Raw genomic sequence first — 12,995 nt, 5'->3', positions numbered from 1 at the left:
GGTGGCACTCTGTTTGGAAGAAGGAACAGGAGGGGCTTGAAGCTATATTTGCACATCAAGCCAAGGTTTTATTTAGATTATGTATTATTGGGAAGGAATTTGGGAACTAGTGGCTGATAAAATATATGGAGAAATAAAAGCCCTTCTCAGTTGGCATGACCAATAATAACTCATCGGTATCACCCTTAATAATGACTGATTTTAACACAAGCACCGTCACTGCATTGCAGTAAAACAGACTAAACAAGAGACTGAGGAGTTAAATAATATAATTGTTGTGTCCACAGACCTGCGTGTGTATGTATATATATAAAACCAGTTGCCACTGAGCCACCTCCAACTCATGACAACCCCGTGTGTGTCAAAGTACACCTGGGCTCCACAGGGTTTTCAACGCCAATTTTTCTGTGGTAGAATGCCAGGCCTTTCTTTTGAGGCACCTCTGGGTGGACTTGAATCGCCAACCTTTCAGTTGGCAGCCAGGCATGTTAACCTTTTGTGCCACCAGGGACAATATATGATAATGATCATTATATAATTTTAATAGTTTTTATATTATATTATACAATTATATATTTTAATGATAATATTATTATATAATATATAAATGATGTATAATACTATATATCAGGTATTTGTACAGCAAAGATATCAGCAGGGTTCAAATATATATGTCAAACTTTGTACCCTGCAGAATAGCACACCATATTTTCAAATTACAATTAAACATTACAAAAATTGTTCTTAAATTTTAAGATATAAAAGTTAGAAATTGCAAGGGCCACATTTAACGATTACGATGCAAAGGAAGCTAAAAAATCCAAGCAGATATTAAGACACACTTTCCCAAATTCTGCAGGATAAAAGGAGAGAGGGAATATTATTATGTTCATGTACTTGAGTATCATCAGTCATTTAAAATCACATTTTCAAATATTTCTGACATGGGAAAATGTTTATGTAGAATCATGAGATTAAAAATCATACAAAAAATCTTTACAGAATGCCTAATCTCAAATAGACATAGACTTAGGCAATATGAGTATGGATAAGCCCATTGCCATAAAGTTGATTCTAACTCATAGCAACCCTATGGGACAGAGTAGAGCTGCCCCATAGGGTTTCCAAGGAGCGCCTGGTAGATTTGAACTCCCAAACTTTTAGTTAACAGCCAAGCTCTTAACCATTACACCACCAGGACTCCATGGGTGTGGATATGGACAGGTAAAGATAGAGCCTTGGCTTGGGGAAGGGATATGCCCTGATAGCTTCAGCATCTTCTAGTACTGCTGATAGCATTTAATAACTGCATAAAAACACAATAATGTTATAGAACACTTTAATTTTTCCTCACTTACATCATCAACATAGCAGTTGGCTTAAGGCCAGGGGCAGGGGAGTGATTCTGAAGAAATCATGTTTTTATTTCTTCAGAGGAGTTCACACCAGCGTAGCAAAATGGGTAAAGAGTGGCAACACCAATAAGTCATAGACAGTGGCCCTCTCACCAGCCAAGGCATTCGATCCCACAAAAAAAGCTCACAGCACATGTACTGGTCAGGTCCATTCAGGTTGCAAGTGCGGAAACCTGCCTCAAAGTGAATTAAGGGGAAAAGTTAGGAAGTGAGATATATCGACTCATTGTATTATTTTCCTTCCCTGGGCTGCCATAACAAAGCACGACAAGCTGGGTGGCTTACAAGAAACAAAAACATATTGTCCCACAGCTCCAAAGGCTAGGAGCACAAGTTCAGGGTGTCAGTAGGGCCATTTTCTCTCTGAAAGCTCTAAGTAAGAGCCCTCTCTCTCCTAACTTCTAGTATCCCAGGTTTTCCTTAGCATGCAGCTGTACCATAACTCTGTCCTCACATTGCCTTCTCCTCTCTGCCGATATCTCTGTGTCTCTTCTCTTTTATAGACCACTCAGATTAGATTTAGACCTGCCCTTGTCCAGTATAGCCTCATGTTAACTGATGACATCTTCAAAGACCCTACTCCAAATAAAGCCATGCTCACAGGCACAAGGGGGTTAGAAAGGAGGACACAAACACAATTCGAACTATAATACTCATGGAACTGAAAAGTCCAGGGATCACTGGCCTCAGGCATGACTAAATTCAGGTGCCCAAACAAGGTGGCCTGTACCTGTTCATCTCTTCCGTCTCTGTTGGCTTCTTTCTTAGCCAGCCATTCTCTGTGAGTGATTAACAATGGTCACCAGGAAATGCAGACTTCTATCAGATGGGCCACCCCAGTGGACAGAGAACAACTTTCTCCAACAGTTGTAGAAATCCAGGAACTGCTCCACTTCACCTGACTGGGGTCATATGCCCAACGTGAATAAGAGAGTGGAATAGGCCGGTTAGCTAGGCCTGGACGAGCTGTGTGTCTCTCAGCCAAAGAAGGTGGATTCAGTGTCATCTGAGTCACATGGACTTTGGTGGTGAAGTGCTTCCTCAGGAGGTGCCAGACAGTTAAAAAACTTTTTTTTTTTTTTTTTTTTTGCCCTCTCTAGCACATGCAATAGGTCCCTGGGTGGTATAAATAGTTTGCACTTGACTACTAACTTAAACTTTGGTGGTTTCAACCCACCCAATGTTGCCATGGAAGAAAGGCCTGGCAATCTGCTTCCATAAAGATTGCAGCCAAGAAAACATTATGAATCTCAGTTCTACTCTGTAATACATGGGGCCACCATGAGTTGGAATCAACTCGACAGCAGTGGGCAGCACATGTGATCAGATACATACCAAAACATGTCTAAACATACAGACATAAAGAAGAGCATAGGTGCTTTTCAAGGGCCTTTAAATGTACTCGGATGTAGTCAAACCACGAAGATGTAATGTATAGAATACATACATTTCTGTTCAACAGAAATACACCCTCTCCTCATTTATCGACATGGTTAAGTTTCAAAGACTAGATCGTTATAGGAAATTGGCGTCATGCAAAAATGGACAATGACTACATCATTACATAACTGCCAAATTACATCATTACATAACTGCCAAACCACTGAGACTCATGGCCAAGCCACGTTGACACACAGCCCTAACCATCACAGCCAGTGTTACTCTCACCTCACAACTTGGCGTTCATTACTGCCAGACACTTGTTGTTCATGTGCAAAATAGTCAGATAGATTTTTGTTATTGTCATAAATGTGAAATGTCGGGTAATGAGATAGTCAATAAGTGAGGAGAAGGAGTATAACGTGAGCCACATATCTAATTTTAAATCTTCTAGCAACTACTTTAAAAAGTAAAAAGAAACAAGTCAATTTTAAAACTATAGTTTATTCAAACCAATATATCCAAAATAGTATCATTTCAACTTGTAATCAATATAAAATATTAGTAATGAGATATTTTACATTCTGTTTTTCATATTAGTCTTAAAAAAAAAGTGTATATTTTACACTCAGAGCACATCCCAATTTGGAGCCATACTTCAATTGCTATGAGCATATGTAGCAAGTGGCTACCATATTGGACAGCATAGGTACGTACTATAAAGAAGACAGCAAAATGTTAAAGCACTCTTTTTTTAGAGGAGGAATTTAATTTTCTTCTTTGTATTTTCCCGTAGCTTCTAAATTTTCTGTAATGATCATATATTTCTTCCAAAATAATGCCAAAGCAGTGAAAAGTCTGTTAAGGGCATACCTAAAGAGTGCTCATTAATGGGTTAATGCCACATGATGGGAACTATCTCCCAGTCTGTCCTAGGTTGTGTCCTTGGCATTCACTGCCCAGTTTTTTTTTGTTTGTTTTTGTTTTTTTCTGGTGATTAGGAGGAGGATGGATGGTTCTGACTAACCAAATTTGCCATTAATGTGAAGCTGAAAGCCTTAGAAGCCACCTCCCGTGCTAGAGGCAGAAGCCAAAATAATCTCAACAAGCTGGAATGACGGGGTAGATCTAAGAAAACAGAATTTACAAAGGAAACAATGTACTCTTGATTGGGTTTAAAAAGCTAATTGCACATGTACAGAAATAGGGATGTTATTATAGCCAAACGACAGCATTATCCAAAGGAATTTAAGGGGTTGAGTTGACTGCATACTCAGTATAAATCAATAGTGTGAGGAAGCTGCTAAATGTGAAAATGGGACTGTGTGGATGGAAGGAGGGTGTCCAGAACAAGAGAGCAGATGGCCTTAGTCTTCTTTCAGTGTTCAGACAGCTAGTGAAGTTATTACATTCAGTTCTGTCCTGGGCACCATGCTTTGAGGGAATTAATCAAGTGAAACGTTCCCAGAAGAAAACAAAGAGAGGGAACCACTTCAAGAACTGAAACGGTAGAGTCCGAAGTTGAGAAAACTAGAAGAAGAAATGTAAAGGGCTCTTAAGCAAAGGCAAAAAGGCTCACTCTCATTCACAGTAGGAGAAATACAAATTAAGACAACATTGAGATTCCATTTTCCAAATTCCAGGTTGGCAGACAGTCCAATGACATAATCCATTGTAAAGTCATGAGTTGGAAGACCCTTAAACATTGTTGTGGGGACAGTAGTATACTAAGTGTATTTTGACATCCCGAGTGGGTCATTTTTAATAACCCCCTCCTCTATATATACAAAATTATTTTCAATAAAAAAGGGAAATGAAACAAAAAGTTGTTATTATTATTATTGCCAGAAAAGGAATGCAGGTATTTTTTTCTTTTATTGAACTTCACATTCATAATCATATAAAAATCCCATTGAGGGATTAGCATCCTCAGCTCTTCCTGACATAGTCTCTTAAACGATTTACACCACAGCCTTCCCCCTTTGCAAAACACTACAAACAACACTCAGCACAGAGCTGCTCTGTCATACCGACTTCCTGGCCTTCAGGCATGGGTAAATAGTAGCTATGGGTTTTTATCTGTGGAGTTTTTAAATTAAGAACTCATTCAGTTTGTCTCTCTGACAAATGAATTTAACCTCCCTTTCATAAACTTTGGAAATGTCTCCGATGATTTTCATAAATCAGTTCTGATGAGCTGAGTACTATTGAATGTTGGAAGTATAAGGGCGAGAAAAAACAGTTAATGAAAACTCACATTCATTCTCCACTTCATTTGACACCAGAAATCATTCTTCATGATGCAGTAGAACCAGTATTCCTGTCAGGCCAAAGTGACATAAAATCACCCATTGCTGATAATTCATTGCATTGTACAGAAAGATTTTTCACGGTTGCCCTTCAGCTATTCTAGCTGCCTGAGGCTAATTGCATTTTATCTGTAAAAGCAGGATAGGAGATGACTTGGACTTCAGATATTGCCATAAAGAGAACTAAGTAAAATGAGGGTAGCAGATTCTGGAAAGAATCAGATCATGTAACTCAGGAGCTTGGCTACGGTCGCATGTTGCGGAAAGTAAACAGAGCATAGATCACAATTGCATCTCTACCTAAAGGACAGAGATGGCCCTTTGGAGAGGAAGATTCTTGAAGATTGCAAATTTATGATTAGAATCTTGGAAATTATCCATCACTAGGACAGGCACTGAAAAAGGCACTGAAGGTAGAGGAAATTGGTCTCTTGGATAAAAATAAGCAGTTAACTCCTTGGGTTCAATGTCCCTCATTGCAAAACAGGCGCCGAAGGTGGAATTTGAACCATGTATCTTCTCAGATACCTTTCAGCACCCAAAGTGTATGAGTCTATGTCATGTCACGTAGAAATCTCATTCCCATTGTTTAAGAAAATAATAATAATGCATGAAGAGAAGGAAAAGTCAAATGCTATCAAAGAGAGACATACATTTTAGGGGACTCAGCCAAATTTGCAATGAAAAGAAAACATATGGCATGTGGTATATTATTTAATTCTCCTGTTAAATGCAAATATGCTCTCATTTCAAAAGAAGTGAATGAATCAAAGAATAATTCAGTTTGGCAAAAAGTTAAAACTAGTCTTGAGTGACCAGAAGTCCAAGGGCAAGAAGGAATGACAGTGGTCATAGTAGGAAGGTTCTGGGAGAAGGGTCAAGGCTCAGGTGTTGGAATCTCTTGTGAGTAGACTTTAGGACCTGGGGCCAGAGTGGGATATGGACTAACTTGGATACTGGTACCAGGGCATCTGCACCAAGATTGACCTGGATTGGGAAGCATTGGCCCTGCTACTGATGGCCTCAGGAACTTCTTCCACTTGCTTGAGTCTCTTAGAGCCTTGTCTCAAGACACAAGTCTGCATTTCCCTTAAACAATGAGCCCCTCCAGCCTGGTACTTTGCCTTTAAAAAAAAAAAAAACCTCATTTTTCCTTATCCCATAAGTTTGTTTGTTTGTTTTCACAAATCATAGAAAATTTAGAAGTTTACAGAGGAGTAAAAAGAAAAAAAAAAAAAACATAACCCCACTATATACAGGTTAGGCACCTGTCTACTCAGCCTATTTTAATACAAATGTAAATTTAGTATTTTTTTAAATGGGATAAAACTTAGCATGCACACTGTTTTGTGTGATCCTTCTTAGCTTCGAGATTTGTCTTGGCCATTTCTCCAGGACACTGTTTTCTTTTGCGGCTCCATTTCTGGTGAAGGAGTGTTGCTCCGTATATGGGTCCATCACAGAGTGCTTAGACAGCATTTTATTGCAGGGCATTTAGTTTCGTTACCGGGGCATCCTTGTCAAATCTTAGGGCACACCCAAGAAAGTAGATAAAATTCCTAAAAGAAACTGCTGACTCAAGTGATATACCTAGACACATGTTTCTGCGCAGTTTTTCGGACTACAAATTGCCTTCCATAAAATGGGTCGGCCAACTCTGCCCAGCATTTGAGAGGCTGCGTGCTCCTCCTAGAACTTCACCAACACTTGCTATCTTCCCGTTGGTGTTTTGTGGTTAAGGTTTGTATTTCCAAAAAGGTTGAGCACTCTTTTATATTCTTCTTGGGCATTTTAATACTTCTTTTGTAAAGTGCTCCTTTCTATTGGGGTAGGGTTATCCTTGCATTATTGATTTGAAAGTGTTTTTCATATCTGTTGTATGAAAGAATCAAAGATGGCCTCCGGGTATTGACCCCGGGTTGTTTACTTCTTCATAGCAAATTGAAGTCAGCCCAAAAAGCCCTCTGGCACCAAACTCAAATTTGTACACATCCAATTGTTTTTAAAACTGCCCAAACACAAAGGATATGAACAGGTACTTCACTAAAGGAGGCATTCAGGTAGCTAACAGATACATGAGGAAATGCTCACAATCATTAGCCATTAGAGAAATGCAAATCAAAGCTACAATGAGATACCATCGTACTCCAACAATGCTGGCATTAATCCAAAAAACACAAAATAAGGAATGTTGGAGGGGTTGTGGAGAGACTGGAACACTTATACACTGCTGGTGGGAATGTAAAACGGTACAACCACTTTGGAAATCGATTTGGCGCTTCCTTAAAAAGCTAGAAATAGAACTAGCATAGGATCCAGCAATCCCACTCCTTGGAATATATCCTACAGAAATAGAGCCTTTATGTGAAGAGATATGTGCACACACATGTTCATTGCAGCACTGTTCACAATAACAAAAAGATGGAAGCAACCAAGGTGCCCATAAATGGATGAATGGGTAATAAATTATGGTATATTCACACAATGGAATACTACACATTGATAAAGAACAACGATGAATCATGGACGAATCTGGAAGACATTATGCTGAGTGAAATTAGTCCGTTGCAAAAGGACAAATATTGTATAAGACCACTATTATAAGAACTCAAGAAATAGTTTAAACAGAAGAAAATATTCTTTGATGGTTACGAGAGTCGGGGGGGGAGGGAGGGTGAGGGGTATTCACTAATTAGATAGTAGACAAGAACTGTTTTAGGTGAAGGGAAAGACAACACACAATACAGGAGAGGTCAGCACAACTGGACTAAAGCAAAGAAGTTTCCTGAATAAACTGAACTCTTCGAAGCCCAGCCAAGCAGGGGCGGGGATTTGGGGACCATGGTTTTAGGGGACATCTAGGCCAATGGGCATAATAAAATCTATTAAGAAAACATTCTGCATCCCACTCTGGAGAGTGGTGCCTGGGGTCTTAAACACTAGCAAGAAGCCATCTAAGATGCATCAATTGGTCTCAACCTACCTAGCTCAAAAGAGAATGAAGAACACCAAAGACGGAAGGTAATTACGAGACTTCCTCAGCCTGAGACCAGAAGAACTAGATAGTGCACGGCTACAACCGATGACTGCCAAGACAGGGAACGCAACAGAGAATCGCTGAAGGAGCAGGATAGCAGTGGGATGCAGACTTCAAATTCCCATAAAAAGACCAGAGTTAATGGTCTGACTGAGACTAAAAGGACCCCAGAGGTCATGGTCCCCTGACCTTCTGTTAGCCCAGGACGGGAACCATTCCCAAAGCCAGCTCTTCAGACAGGGATTGGACTGGACTATAAGACAGAAAATGATACTGGTGAGCAGTGAGCTTCTTGGATCAAGTAGACACATGAGGCTATGTGGGCAGCTCTCATCTGGAAGGGAGATGAGAAGGAGAGAAGGTGTCTGTCTTATTAGCAGGGAGAACAACTAGATAAATTTTTATATGAGAGGCTGACTTGATTTGTAAACTTTCACTTAAAGCACTAAAAAAAAATTTTTTTTTAAACTGCCCAAACAGTTTTTTGACCACTTAGAGCCTGCCTATTTTATATACCCTGCAAAACTGCATCTGACATCTGCTAGCCCCAGATAAGATTAAAAACTTGTAGTTACAAGGACACCAAGTTGCTACTGTCTGTAGAGCTCTCTGACCCAGAGACACCCTACCTTGCCACAGAAGGACATCACCTAGGGACACACAAGACTATGCCCCACCTCCTAACCCCAGCTCCCCACAGCTCTCCACCTCCCCCTCTCCCCCCACCCCACTACTTTCCCTCCTCCCTGGGAGTTTCCTCGTCCTCTTCCCCTTATGGTGGCTACCTGTGCTGCTGGCCTCAATAAATAGCTTGTCCTGCAACCCTGCTAACTCACGGTCATGACTTTTTCCTTAATCAGCCCCAAGCGCCCTCAAACTCACTACAATATACTAGAGATAATGCAAATGCTGAAAGTATCTTTTCTACTGGGGACTTAAGTTTTACACGCTTTGTTGTCGCTTTTATGTTAAAATGAGCAGAAGCTTTCGATGACTCCACTCAGGGATGCCTGTAGTTGCTATGAGTCAGAATCAACTTGAAGGCAACAGGTCTAGTTTGGTTTTCTGGAACGGAAGTTTACTCATCCATTCTTTCAACAAGCGTGTATTTCTTGCTGCTTTTAAACCAGACGCTGTCCTAGAACTGGGTCAGAGCAGGGGACCATGAAACCTGCATTCCAGTGATAACATCAGCCATGTAAATAGCAATGTTTCCTTGTGGTACTTCTATGTTTTCATTTATTAATATTTTATTTTTAACATTTAAAAATTTCATGCCTCTGGAATTTATTTGGATACATGGTATATGTCACAGTTTTTAGCTTTATTTTTTCCATTTTTAAAGAATGCTTTTCCTTTTTTCCACAGCTATGAAATATCATCTTTATCATATACTAATTTCTTTATTATACTTAGTTTCTTTTCCTTTTATGTGCCTATTCCTATCATCAGTGCTATTAGCACAAACACTGGCCTCATTCTTTGCCTTTAAAAACAAAATAATAGCTACTTTTTGTCATTTATTCTTTCAGGTGAATTTAAGATCTATTTAACAAATTCCATAAATAATTCTCCTGCAATTTTTGTTAGAATCACGTTTAATTTATATTTTGAGAGAACCGATATCTTGATGAGAACTATTCCATCTCCTTGCTATACCTCTTTTACTATTCAAGTTGTTTTCATGGTCCTCAAATTTGTGCACATCCAATTGTAAAAATATAAAAATTAGAGGTAAAAATTTATCATTTAAAAAAATGCTCAGCTGATTTCTTGCCGAGTTTGTTCTTAAATATTTTATAAATTATACTACTGTTGTGCGTTGCAAAAAAAAAACCAAGCCCGTTGCTGTCCAGTGGATTCCAACTCATAGCCACCCTATAGTCCATTATATTTTCTACCTGATTATTACTAGGACAGCTATGGAATTTTGAATATTTATTTTGTCACCAGCCACTTTATGGAAAGCTTATTCTTATAGTTTTTAATTTCTTCCCCAAAATGTTCTAGGTGAGCATTTGTATTACTTGTAAATAAGTTGTTGTTATTGTTAGGTGCCATCAAGTCGATTCTGATTCATAGTGACCTTATGTACAACATAGGGTTACCTCTCCTGTAGTTACAGAGAAGCAAGACAACAGTTGTGTTCCCCAACTCGTTCAACCCTTTGTACTACAGAACAAAACGCCGCCCAGTCCTGCACCATCCTAACAATCATTGCTATGTTTGAGCCCATTGTTGCAGCCATTGTGTCAATCCGTCCTGTTGAGGGTCTCCTCTTTTTCACTGACCCTCTATTTTACCAAGCATGATGTCATTCTCCAGGGACTGGTCCCTCCTGATAACGTGTCCAAAGTATGTGAGCATAGTCTTGTCATCCTTGCCTCTAAGGAGCATTCTGGTTGTACTTCTTCCAAGACAAATTTGTTTGTTCTTTTGACAGTCCATGGTATATTCAATATTCTTTGCCAACACTGTAATTCAAAGACATCAGTTCTTCATCAGCCTTCCTTATTCATTGTCCAGCTTTTGCGTGCATACAAGGGGACTGAAAACACCATAGCTTGGGTGAAGTGCGCCTTAATCCTTACTGTGACATCTTTGGTTTTTAACACTTCAAAGAGGTCTTTTGCAGCAGATTTGCCCAATGCAATAAATCATTTGATTTCTTGACTGCTGCTTCCATGGGTGTTGATTGTGGATCCAAGTAAAATTAAATCTTTGACAACTTCAATCTTTTCTCCATTTATCATGATGTCACTTGTTGGTCCTGTTGTAAGGATTTTTGTTTTCTTTTTATGATGAGGTGTAATCCATATTGAAGGCTGAAGTCCTTGATCTTCACCATCAAATAAGTAACAATATTTTTCATTCTCCTTCTTGATGATAATACTTCTTTTACTTCCTTGGTTTAATGAAAGAGAACCTCACGGATAATGGCGATAGTAACAGGCATCCTAATTTTTATTCCTGGCTCTAGTGGGAAAGCCATCATACGTTGACTATTGTTTTGAGAGTTGCTCCTCATCATGCTGAAAAAAACCATTTCACGCAGCTGTGTCCACTGAATGTAATGTGCCAAGGCCAGGCCCCACCCCTCTGCCTTTCCTGCATGTATTATCATTGATTTGAAGACGCTGGATGAAGAACTATGACAGGCAATACGGCAGGACCCAGCCACCTCACTGATCAGTGCTGTGAGAGAAAGAAAAAGTAACTGCCATTCTGGTTGGTCAGATCATGGCTGTCTGCATATGGACACAGAGGCACAAAATCGGGTGCCTGCCTTTTTTTTTAATTTTTTTAAGGGTTCTCATCCTCTTGAAAGAAAGCATGGGTGGGTGTTTCTTCACAACTCATCTGTCTAATGTAACCAAGATGTGTCCACACTTCCCTTTTATATATTATATTTTAACTGTGTAGCCCTTAAGATACCGTCAGCCCCCAGGGGACGATATTCCTGTAGCAACACCTCATTCTAATCTCCCATCCAAGTGAACTCTGCATCGTCGTACTTGCCTTTTACCTCCTGGGGCTCTTCTCTCCACTCCAAGCTGCTCTGATCTGAATATAGCATCAACTCCTTCTTTGTCCTTTAACTCCCTAACGCATAACAGGCCTAAAGCTAGTATGTGTATAGCAGAAACTTACTGAAAATTTAGGCTGTGGGAAAGAAGATTACTCCATACAAAAGCAAACAAAATAAATTGAATATTATTACCTGCCTGTGGTAAACTTTCTCAACTACTCCTGATACAAGGAATTTCTCAACAAATCTTGGCCTTTTCTATGTTGCTCTTCGCTATCTTGATATCTTCAGCACTTCCCTCTGTTTTTCAAACCCCTCAACCCTTTTATTCTAAACTTTCTGGCAAACGCCAAAGTCCTCAGCATTTCAGACCTCACACTGCCCATCCAGGTTTTGTGAGGCCCATCACAGCCCAGCAAAGTCTTTCCTTAAATAAAATAACTTGCTTCTCAGAATCTGACCACTTTTCTAGAAGGCAGAAGTGGCCTCAAGTGGTTATTTGTTTTAATAATTTTCCCCCTCCCCTGCCCGCCTGCTTCCCACTATATTTACTGATACTGAGGATTTCTTCCAATTTTTAGAAATCAGCATTCGCTCAACAGCAATGGGTTCTCAATCTTATTTTACAATGGGTGGTTAGTGTTTTCTTCTTCACTCTTGTAAGTATTTTACAGCAAATTGGGAGAGGCAATGTCATAATCTTCTCACCAGACAGCATTCTGAGCCAGACACCCAGGGACCAGGTTTTGATCTTCAACCCATGTTTGCTCAGAGTCATAAAAACCCTGCCTCCCTCTCCCCACCACCAAAAAAAAAAAAAAAAAGAACAGAACGTACAGTATCTACTCCAGGTAGTTGTTAGGTACAAAACAGTTCATAAAATTCCATGGTTGAAACTACTAATTGTCCCCCAATATTTGTTCTTCCTTACCTGTTGCTTCATAACAAACTACCTTAACACTAAGTGGATTAAAGTAATAATTTAATATTTCTCAAAATCCAATGGGTTGGCAGGGCTCAGCTGGGCTGTTCTTCTGTTCCACGTGGTGTTGTCTGGAGGCACTTATGTGGCTACATTCAGCTAGGAGCTAGACTTGGTACCTTAGCTGGGGTGGCTAGAATGGCTGGAGGCTGGCTGGGCCTCTCTGTCTCTCCATACAATCTCTCATCTTTTAGCAGCCTGACTTGAGCTTCTTTACATGGAGACTGGATCCTACATAGTGACAAAGGAAGCTTCCAGTCCTCTTACAGATCTGACAGAAAGAGCACCAAGTTCTATTGTTAAAGCAACTCACAAGGCCAGGACAGATTCAAAGAGAGGTGAA

This window comes from Elephas maximus, chromosome 13 (genome assembly GCF_024166365.1).
Source record: "Elephas maximus indicus isolate mEleMax1 chromosome 13, mEleMax1 primary haplotype, whole genome shotgun sequence".
NCBI lineage: Eukaryota > Metazoa > Chordata > Mammalia > Proboscidea > Elephantidae > Elephas > Elephas maximus.
Note: the sequence above shows the minus strand (reverse complement) of the source record.